General features: G+C 40.9%; 1 long non-coding RNA gene across 2 annotated transcripts; it reads right to left on the bottom strand.

Annotated features, from left to right (window-relative positions):
• Window positions 1-3,751: 3,751 nt before the first annotated feature.
• Window positions 3,752-10,604, bottom strand: LOC120913660. 2 transcript variants are annotated; one of them, XR_005743555.1, is made up of 5 exons: window positions 10,437-10,604; window positions 10,227-10,329; window positions 6,583-6,751; window positions 6,341-6,497; window positions 3,752-5,982 (listed from the first exon to the last, which is right to left on the bottom strand). It is a non-coding gene; the product is annotated as an uncharacterized LOC120913660 (long non-coding RNA). The 2 variants fall into 2 exon arrangements; XR_005743554.1 differs by having other exon boundaries at window positions 6,341-6,751.
• Window positions 10,605-11,016: the final 412 nt, after the last annotated feature.

Raw genomic sequence — 11,016 nt, 5'->3', positions numbered from 1 at the left:
GAAAGCAGCCAATAAGCCTTGGAAGGCAGAGGAGGGATCAATGGGTCTAATAAACCCCAGATTTCTCCATAAAGAGGATATGTCACTACCCAAGGTATCACAAGGGATGATAAATATCACTTGAAGACAGCTGAATAATTTTTTGAGGTAAGGGCAAGGCTAGGGGTGGGGTCATGGGCACCATCAGGTAGGCTGTAGGGGGCCCCATGATATCTAACAGAGGCCCTGGTCTCTGGTAAGGGGGTAGTGGTGGCAAAGACTCTGGCAGTGGCTGGGTTTGTGCAGCACTGCAGCAGGCAGGGAGAGAGGGTGTCCTCTTGTATATCAGTGCAGTCATCATTCTCAGTCACTCTGTGTGTGGGGGGACTGGAGAGCAGCAGAGAAATAAGAGCACAGCCTACTATGCCGTAGTCCCATGGAGGTGGGAAAATGCTCACACATACTGTGGAGGGAGGGCTGGTCATATAAAGTAAAAGGCTCTGTGCTGTTACAGGGCTGCCATTACTTACCTGACCCATGTCTAGAAATACTTATTGTCTGGCACACTGATTTAAGGCTGAACTCTGCAGAATCTGAGGTAAAGGGGAACGCTGATGTAAGTGGGATCTCTGGATGATGCCAGAGTCCACAGCATTCTTTAGATCAGATTTCCCAGTGTGAAGGGGAACTCTGTGGATTCCGATGTAAGGAGGGCTCTCTGGGAACTCTAAGGGGGGAACTGTGATATAAGATGTAACGCTACTGACTCTGGAGTAAGGTGGTAATTAAAGCGCTTGACTTGTAGTTTTGTAAGCTGTTTTTTTTTTATTAAGGTTATCTGAAAGATGTGTTTCAAATGTTTTGACAGGGGCGCAGTTTCAGTGCTTGCCATAGGTGCCATGTTCACTAGATACTCCTCTGCTTGGCCCATCAAACTGTAAGTCACTCGGAACTCCATCAGCATCACAGACGGTAACAGCTCTGACCAAGAGTCACTAGGCCAGGCCTATCATGTAGCAACTCTCTCAAACTTAGCAAGAACATTCTCAATGTCATTGGAAGGCAACATGGGCTGTATGAAGTCAGCTACTCCAATCTCAGCATTGTTTCTATAGGTAACAGCAGTCATCTCCTGCTTTGGCTTTTCTGTTTAGGCATGTATGAGGCTTGTCCTGGTTAACATCCCCTCCAGCCACAGAGTTCTGTCTCTTGTCTTTTTAAAGTACTCTTTTTTTTCTTAGAAGGCCCCGTCTTCACAGTCAATTTACTGCACAGCAGCAGCACTCTTGCACAGTTAAACCTGGAATACTGTCTCTTTAAGGGTGGATAAACACACGTGATGCTTTCCTTGCACCTGCTGCATACACTGCAGAACAAAACAGTTTTTGAAAAACTCACTGTTCTGGCTTGCAAGGATCCAGAACTCCACTGTTTTGCCTGCTTTCGAGCACCAATTGTGGTATTGGGGAGATTATACTCACGTGGCAGGTGCTTTTCCAATGAGTTACACCAGTCAAAACTCTATTTAAGGGCACTTCTATTAAATAGAAAGTTCACATAGACATCAGTTCTTCCACATTAATAAGGTCAAAGGTTTTGACTTAACATGTGTGAATAAAGCTAAGAACTGAATAGGCACTAGGAATTTCGATCGAGCACCCGGGAGCCTTGCTTTATATGTGATGTATGCAGGGCCGTCTTTAATATGGTTTGGGCCCTGGGCAAACATTTTTTTGGGCCCCCCTCCAGCTTATTTTGGACCTCATTTGTGCAGGCACAGCGGCCCATTGATTTGAATGGGCTGCCATGCCTTTGTTTTATGCAGAAAAAAGGTGCATTCAGCATTCACCATTTTAAAAATACAGTTGCCTTGAAATCCATTCTGCTTTTGCACCATGCTACTTACCTGCAGTTCTTGCACACACAAATGCACTGTGTTTTTAAAAGTGTGACCTAAACGTCTAAAAATGCAGCAAGTTTGACAGTGCGGGAACTGCAGATAAGTCACAGCAGACAGCAGAATGGACAGACAGTGCTGTATTTCAGTGCTTGATGGGCATAGGTGTGCCGGTTGAGCAGTCTATTACATGAGGCATGTGCTTTCCTTTGCAGGAAACACAGGCATGGCAGCCCATTCAAATGAATGGGCTGCTGTGCCTGCGCAAATGTGGGCCGCCAAAACACATACATGTGAACCAACCAGGCCCAAAATAAGCCCATCAAGCAGTTAAATACAGACAGTAATGCCATGTGCTCTAAGGCCTTACTCAGCCTGGACTGCAGGTCTGGTCTGTGATTTAAAGAGTTCCTCTATTTTACAGACGGTGCTGTGACCCCCATGCCATGCCATGTGTAAAATAGAGGAACTTTTTAAAACACTGACCAGACCTGCAGTGAATCATCAAATATTATAAAGACTTTGGGCACACTCTACAGAAAACTTCTATTTACAATATAGATTAGCAAACAGTGACATACCTTGAGGTGCAGGACATGAAGAAGTCAGCCTCGGTAAGAGCAAACTGGGGATGTTATAAAATCACATTCTTATTCACTTTTATATACAAGCAGCACCCAGTGGCAGGAAGGGAGAAGTGCACGTCTAAAGGGAAGCCAGGGGTGCTGTACATTTTAAAACACTGGGAAGGGAAGCAGTAGTGTGCCACTGATGATTTTCAGCGCTGATTTGTGGGCAGCACAGGGGCTTAACAGGCGGCTCTGCTTTGGGCCCCCAACAGTGACAGGGCCTTGGGCAGCTGCCCTATGGTAAAGACGGCCCTGGATGTATGGGTAGCAGCACTGACTATTTTGTTTACTGTATATACTAGGAATTTCATGACAGTGTCATTTCTGTCTCAACATTTTTGTTCAGAAAATACTTTGTGGCCCTAAACAAAGATGGGAATAGCTTTCAGAGGCAAAGGTAGATTAAGTTATTGTTGTGGGGAAGTAGTGAGAGCTTGTTTGGAGGTAATACATATCTTCAAGTTTTACACTTTTACTTTACTTAGCATGCATTTACTTGACATAAAACATGTATGTGATGTTAGGTCCACTTTAAAGTGGTTTCAAAGTTTAATTTTTTTTTACTGTAATGCATTATCTGCCATAAGGTAAAAAAAAAAAACTTCTAATGTAAAAGCTCCCCCCAGCCCTCCAAACACTTACAGGAGCCCGATCTCGATCCATCACTGAGCCTGAGAGCAAGATCACTGCTCTCTCTCCTCATTGGACAAGGAGGCAGCATCAGCAGCAGGAGCCATTGGCTGCTGTCAATCAAATCCAGTGATGAGGAGAGGGAGAGGGGCAAAGCTGCACTCTGTGTGTCAAGGGACAAACAGAGCATGGCTTGAGGTCGAGCCAACATGTGGGCCACCATAGGAAGCGTCTTCCTATATGGGCACACAGAGAGATGGTGGAGCCCAGAGCATTGGTAGGGGACCCATGAAGAGGAGGATCGGGGCTGCTTTGTGCAAAACCATTGAACAGAGCAGTAATAATGCTTGGATTGATTTATCTTCATAAGTCTATTGTAATAGAATTTTCACCTACATTTGTAGTACAGATACAACCTAAAATATTACTGGTTCCTTTATTAAAGAGCATCAAAAACATTAGGAACTTATTGCTACATAAAAATGTTCCAACATTTAGCTTGATGTGAAAAATTATTTTACAAGCTTTTACATTAACAGTGTATAAAAAAGGCTTTTGATTTATCATGCTAACCTGTATAATGTAAACATTGTGTATATTGGTATTTTTCTTACAAACAAAGATAAACTAACTACAAGGGAAATGTAAAGCTTTCACACTACAAAGTGGTGAACAACATTTTTACTTTTCTATCTTTTTTTGTAGGTCTTAAAGAAAGTTGAGACTGAGTACATGACTGCATTAAACTGTAGCAAAAACATGTCCCTTGATAACTTTAATGTAGGATATTGCGCAGAATATAAAACAAAGCAAATAAAGGTATCTTGAATCTGACATCCTGCGCTCATTACAGCCAAACGATTTAGAACTTGCAAGGATCAACTTGTGTGGTGCTGTTCCTATTATGCTTGTTTCTTATAATTTATTACAGAGCATGTTGAGACCTAGGGGAATAACAATCTGTTGCAAATAAGGGAATTCACATAAATGCTGCTGCATAGCATTACATAGTACATGGTGCAAAAGCAACCACCACTAACCTAAAGAACATTTGGTTAGCTAGAAGGTAATTGTGTTTGAACTGGCTTAACGTTGCAGGTTTTCTTTATAGATTAGTATTACAAATATTGGTTCATGGCATATCTAGTATTTATATCACCTCAATTATTTTAGTTTGCAATAAAAACAATAAAAGAAAATAATGATTACAAAATGTGAGAAAAATACAATTGCTACAGTGATATAGTATGTATCACAAACTTTAAACAGTCAAGCTAGTAATCTGTCGTAGGCCAGTAAAAGAGTCATTCTGAGTTTTTATAAGTTATCTCCAGTTGCTGACTGGAGGTGTTTTTAGTATAATTTTTTTTTTTAAGTCCTAAATATCCTTATATCACAAATATATAAAAGAGAGGAGAGACACCCGATGGTCCCAGCTGCTGTAAGAGTCACTCGGCACAATGAGGGTAATAAAACAAAAGTACCAAATTAACAGCTCTGAGTGATACATTCATTGGAGTTCCACAAGGAGTCAATTGTAAGATGCCACTGACAGTGATACAAAGTAATTTATTAAATCATGTTAAACATAAAAGTCATGAATGTATTAAAGGATAACATGTTTGACCTGGCTGCCTTGATGATGTGTTTCACGCGCATGTGCTTTATCAAGTCAAGGGACCAAAGGCAACGATAATATACTAAACTGAGGGAAAATAAAACATAAAAACAAAAAGGAGGCGCATGCACAGAGCCGACCGAGATGGCCGTTTGATCTGGGAGCTTCGTCCCGCTCTGCTCGCTTGACGCTTCCTGCACGGAGCAACATAACCCAGGAGCAGTTCAAATGGCACCAGAATACAGGGGAAACCTGCGGGCACACTGCCATGTCAGTGGGGATGGTGTAAAGTTGCCTGAAAGCACAATTTAGAGCCGCCTCGAGCCGCCTCAGCAGCTTCTAAGATGGCGGTGGAATGGCCGCTACATGGCCGCTCATCTCAGGGGCCTCTCCATCCTCTTCATGATGGGATGCTCTTCAGGAGGAGGTATGTGGCAGAGCACCAACCATCACTTCCACTGAGGGACCCTTATCTCCAGCCACCACAGTGTCCCTGTTAAATCAAACTCTGGACAAGATACTGATGTCCCTCTCAGCTGCAGCATCCCCTGGGCAGTCTGTGACATACCAGGCCAATGAGCCTTACACCTCCCACCACCAGGACATCACCCTCATGTTTTCCAGATTTGCTGAAATGTTGGATAGGGGGTTAGCACAGACTGCAGCCAGAATCACTACTGACATTAAAATGGATCTCTAGATGCTGGGCTCTTGCATTGAAACCATTGAGAACAAAGTGGATTCCACAATCAACAGGGTAAATCAAAATATCAATTGTCCAAAATGGAAAAAATGACCTAGGGGCAAGTCATGGACTTTGAGGGCACTGTAAACTGGTAAAGATAGTAGTCACCACAAACAGGGGGAAATGTTTGCTAAAAAAATATATTTATTACACAAGGTATTATTAAACACTTTAAGAAAATCTCCATATGATTGAATTTGCTCAAAAACAAAATTACACAGCGTTACAGTATTCAGTGAGAACCATCAGGAATTGGTAATTAAACATAATTACATAAAAAAGAATTTCAACTGGTTATTGAGATATACTGTTGATAAAGACAAACAAAGAACCTCCAACCACTTATAGATTGTAAAAGTTCCTGAGGAAGGACCGAAGACTGCATAGACTGAAGGTCTAAACGATGACAAAGGAATCGCTGTGGCCTGACATGTTTCGCGCTGAGATATGGCGCTTCTTCAAAGGACTTTTTGTTATAAATGTGCTACAATAATGGAGAAAAAACATCAGTATATAAATACATTTCACATGCATATATCATATAGTGAACCGAGATAAAAATAGAGATAGAGTAGCTGTGGATGCTGGCAGGCAGGCTAAATGCATGCAGGAAAAAAGACAGGGGAGGGAAAGCCCAAGGGTAAAAACCCGTGGGGGAGGGGGGGAATTTTTTTTTTGGAGAAAGATGAACTCTCAGGCCCAGAAAACACCAAACCGCAGCCGCAGAGTGTCCCTAATCCTACATAGCGGGGACAAGGTAACATGGTAATAGAGGTCATACAGGGTATGGTAAAGGTAAAGATAATAATATAGTAGATCTAGTACTGACCAAACTGGCTTACCTAGAGGAGCATCAGTTGAGATTAGGGGTAACAGTAACCCGGAGTCTGAACTGGTGAGGGGTTAATGGTTAAAAGAATAAACTTGTACTGGCATCCAGTGAAAAAGTTCCATCTGCACCATAGTAGTATATAGCCAATGCAGATTGCAGCTAAAAATCTATGGATAAATATATAGCAATAAGATGCTAAGTTCTAAAATGACATGCATAACCATTTAAATAAAATAGCAAAACGAGGCTTACCCAGTGAAGGTAGATAGAGCTAATCAGGCTGTAACCATGGTGAGTTGAAATTAACACAGGAGTGTAAGCTGATCATATAGCAATACAGTGAATTTAAACACAATATTCACAATGGATGCACCCCAGAAAGGTAACAAGGGGCCAAGTATAGACAAGCCCTGTCAGGTCTCTGAAATAGACAAATAGAGGGCTTAGAATGGTACTGCCATAAGGAGTCAACCAGATTGAACTAGCTTGTAAAGGAGGTAGAAAAACATACCTGATAGTAAAACTGCAGGCATATAAATAGTGTCCGTATGCCTCCCAAGATTTACATGACCAATTAGGCACTGCCATGGCCAAAACTAATGACCTTGAAAATAGGTCCAGAAGGTTTAATGTCAGGATCAGAGGCCTGCCTGAGACCATTACAGATATACCAGAAGCAGTGCACTTCCTCATTAAATCCCTCATTCCTGGCATTAGAGCTCACAAAATGGAGATTGATCGGGGCTCATAGAGCTCTAGGACCCCCTCGTCCTGATGGTCTACCACGAGATATTGTGGTCAAACTGCATTACTATAATATCAAAGAAGAAGTTATGCGGAAAGCTTATGCAACCCCACAAATCCAAATTCTGGGTCACCCAGTTCAAATTTACGCAGACATTTTTCCATACACGATTCAGAAACGGCGGGCACTTAAACCTCTAATGACAGTACTAACGCAGAAAAACATCAAGTACTGGTGGCTGTTACCCTTCAGTTTGAAGTTTGAGTACCATAACAAGCCCCAGAATTTCTTCGTTCCATGAAGGTGAACATTTGCTACAGACAACGGGGCTTTTTTCCACGGATCCACCCTCTCCAATGCAATCCTCATCCTCAAGTCTATCCAAGCGCCCACCCCCATCTAGTCCACTCACGTCCCTATGGTCAAAGCCTAAATGCAAGAAGGCCAAAGAAGGAATACCTCCATGATCTAGTAGTTTGCACCTTCTTTTTTCTACATTCCCTTCACAGGAACTGGGTCCACTTGGCCCTTTTGGCATTAATGCCCACCTGGACTTACAGATCGATTGACCTCAGGGGGTCCCTACCCCTACTCCACTGTTGGAATCTACAGATCCCTTGCTTCTTTAAGCCCCACACATGTACTTCGGGATTGTAAACTTAAAACAAGGGGGGATAGGGTTGGGACTTGAAATGAGGCATATGATAGAAAATACCACAGGCCTCCATCCCTGTAAATGGATAAAAAGGGGGGAAGGGTTTGGGACTTTAAATGAGATGCGTTTTTAGCAGTATACGATTAAATATATATATGGAATATAAAAAAATGTTTCCATAATAGCCAGGCTCAAAGTTACCAACCAAAAAAGCACTAAACCAAATTAATCTGTCTAGCTGTATGCATTAAAAAGAGAGGTTTAGTTGCATGTATTTGCAAATACCTGTGTAAGCTGCAGGCCAACGTCAAGACACTCCATGTGCTGCAGTCCTAACTATGAATTTTATGGTCTCCTAAAAAGGAGCACAGGCGTGCCAATCAATAGATAGGGGGCAGGTGATCACCTAAACCCGCTCCTACCTATAGTTGGTCTGGCAAAAAAGAGCACTGGAAAAACAAAAGAAATGCAGGAGTGGAACCAAACATGCCTACCAAACCAAAATACCACCAAACTAAAGGCGGACCACATCAAACTGGGTCGGCTAGTCAAAAATGACAATGCGTAATTAACGCATCTCCATCCCTGGATAGTGTTAAAAAAGGGGGGGATAGGGTTGTGACTTTAGATGAGGCATATGATAGAAACTACCACAGGCCTCCATCCCTGTAAATGGATAAAAAGGGGGGGGTTGTGACTTTAAATGAGATGCATTTTTAGCAGTATGCGAATTAAATATATATATATGGAATATAAAAAATGTTTCCATAATAGCCAGGCTCAAAGTTACCAACCAAAAAAGCACTAATCCAAATTAATCTGTCTAGCTCTATGCATTAAAAACAGAGGTTTAGTTGCATGTATTTGCAAATACCTGTGTAAGCTGCAGGCCAACGTCAAAGCACTCCGCGTGCTGCAGTCCTAACTATTTTATGGTCTCCTAAAAAGGAGCACAGGTGTGCCAATCAATAGATAGGGGGCAGGTGATCACCTAAACCCGCCCCTACCTATAGTTGGTCTGACAAAAAAGAGCACTGGAAAAAACAAAAGAAATGCAGGAGTGGAACCAAACATCCCTACCAAACCAAAATACCACCAAACTAAAGGCGGACCACATCTATGTGTTTCAGGAGTGGAATAGAGTGCCGCCACAGATCTACCACCGAGAGTTAATTATGCATTGTCATTTTTGACTAGCTGACCCAGTTTGATGTGGTCCGCCTTTAGTTTGGTGGTATTTTGGTTTGGTAGGCATATTTGGTTCCACTCCTGCATTTCTTTTGTTTTTCCAGTGCTCTTTTTTGCCAGACCAACTATAGGTAGGGGCGGGTTTAGGTGATCACCTGCCCCCTATCTATTGATTGGCGCGCCTGTGCTCCTTTTTAGGAGACCATAAAATTCATAGTTAGGACTGCAGCACATGGAGTGCCTTGACGTTGGCCTGTAGCTTACACAGGTATTTGCAAATACATGCAACTAAACCTCTCTTTTTAATGCATACAGCTAGACAGATTAATTTGGTTTAGTGCTTTTTTGGTTGGTAACTTTGAGCCTGGAATTTTTTTTTATATTCCATATATATATATCATTGCATACTGCTAAAAACGCATCTCATTTAAAGTCCCAAACCCTCCCCCCCTTTTTATTGGGATTGTAAACTACCCTCCTACAGGCACCCTACTATCTGGGTTATGGACACGTTCAAGATTTCACTGGATTTGCTGGACTTCCTGGACTCTACCTTAACCTACTCGCCATGGCTTTACCCCACCACCCTCCCTCTAGGTCACCCCTGGAGTTATCTGCAATCCAAGCGGACTTCTTGAGGACTATCGCAACCCCCTTCCTCCCCAGATAGGAACTGTCCCCTGATTGATACCTGGACTGCCTCTATCATCACCCTCTTTTTAGCAGGGATGCAGATAACATTTAAAATGACAAAAAAACTAAAGAGAAAGGGGAATTATCGGTCTTTTGTCTCTCAAAGTGCCACATCCAAAGAAAATATCAGAAGAAAGTTGGATCCCCTGACTGGACTTTTAAGGCACAAAATTATAATTGCACAAAGTGAACAAGATTTATAGTAGAGAGGGTATCTTATGTAATATTTATTTAGAAATATAGAAACAGATTTGATAAAATCTGTTTCTATATTTCTAAATAAATATTACATAAGATACCCTCTCTACTATAAATATTGTTCACTTCGTGCAATTATAATTTTGTGCCTTAAAAGTCCAGTCAGGGGATCCAACTTTCTTCCGAAAACACTAAAGAGGGACACAGACTTCATTGGAAACCTGGAAGAGGTTCTTACTCTTTCCCAATGTAGCCAAAATTAAAATACAAGGTTGGCTAGAGTTTAGCTTTAAATGCCTCCAGAAATCTACAATAATAACATCATATACTGTAACTATGAGAATTTAAGATTTTAAAATGCATGTATCTGTAAACATAATAGAATGACAACACAAAACATAAATATAAATGGCATACCTGATTGTGCTATACAAGTCTTACCGTCGGGAGGGGTGTAGCATATGACAAACTGTATGATGTTATAAAAAGGAAAAAGACTTGCCATAAAAGACTTTCAACACTAGAAAACAAAATCATATCTTTTATAAGAACATTTTTTTTTCTTTTCTCATCTACAGTATTTAAGCCACCAGCATATCATTCATTTACTATTTAAGCTTTACTTACCTTTTCAAACGAAAGTGGCTATAGTCAGCAGTCTTCTGCCACATTTGTTCTTTATTTAACAATAGTTATAAGCATTCCAAAGGAAAATATATTGGCAAGAAACAAATGACACACAAACATTGTATTTTATTCTGATTGATTGGTTTTGTAGTACTCTTGTCTAAAATAGAAATCTAAGGAACAAACATAGGACATATTTGTTATAGCACAAATTTCATAAAAGGTAATCCAAAAAAGAAAAAAAAAGAGAACATTTTGCTATGTAACTGTTATATTTTTCAAAATAACATGCAAATTTAATAGTAAAATAATTCAGTTGGAAATGTTTATGGCATATTTTTAAGGCAATTTTAATTTAGATTTTTTGTGATTAAAGCTAGCAGGTTACAGCTTTCTCAATGACCAAAATAGGAGAAGGAAGCATATATATTTGCCAACATAAAACAATCAAAATCTCAAGTATATTGAGCAAGTAGTCATTTATTCAAAGCAAGACAGTATAATGCACATAATAAAATACACATTCATTCCCAAATACAGCCAATGTATTCAAATCAATGTTTGCACTGCAAAACAACAG

Source organism: Rana temporaria, chromosome 9 (genome assembly GCF_905171775.1).
Source record: "Rana temporaria chromosome 9, aRanTem1.1, whole genome shotgun sequence".
Classification (NCBI taxonomy): domain Eukaryota; kingdom Metazoa; phylum Chordata; class Amphibia; order Anura; family Ranidae; genus Rana; species Rana temporaria.
This window is presented reverse-complemented; position numbering and strand designations above follow the sequence as displayed.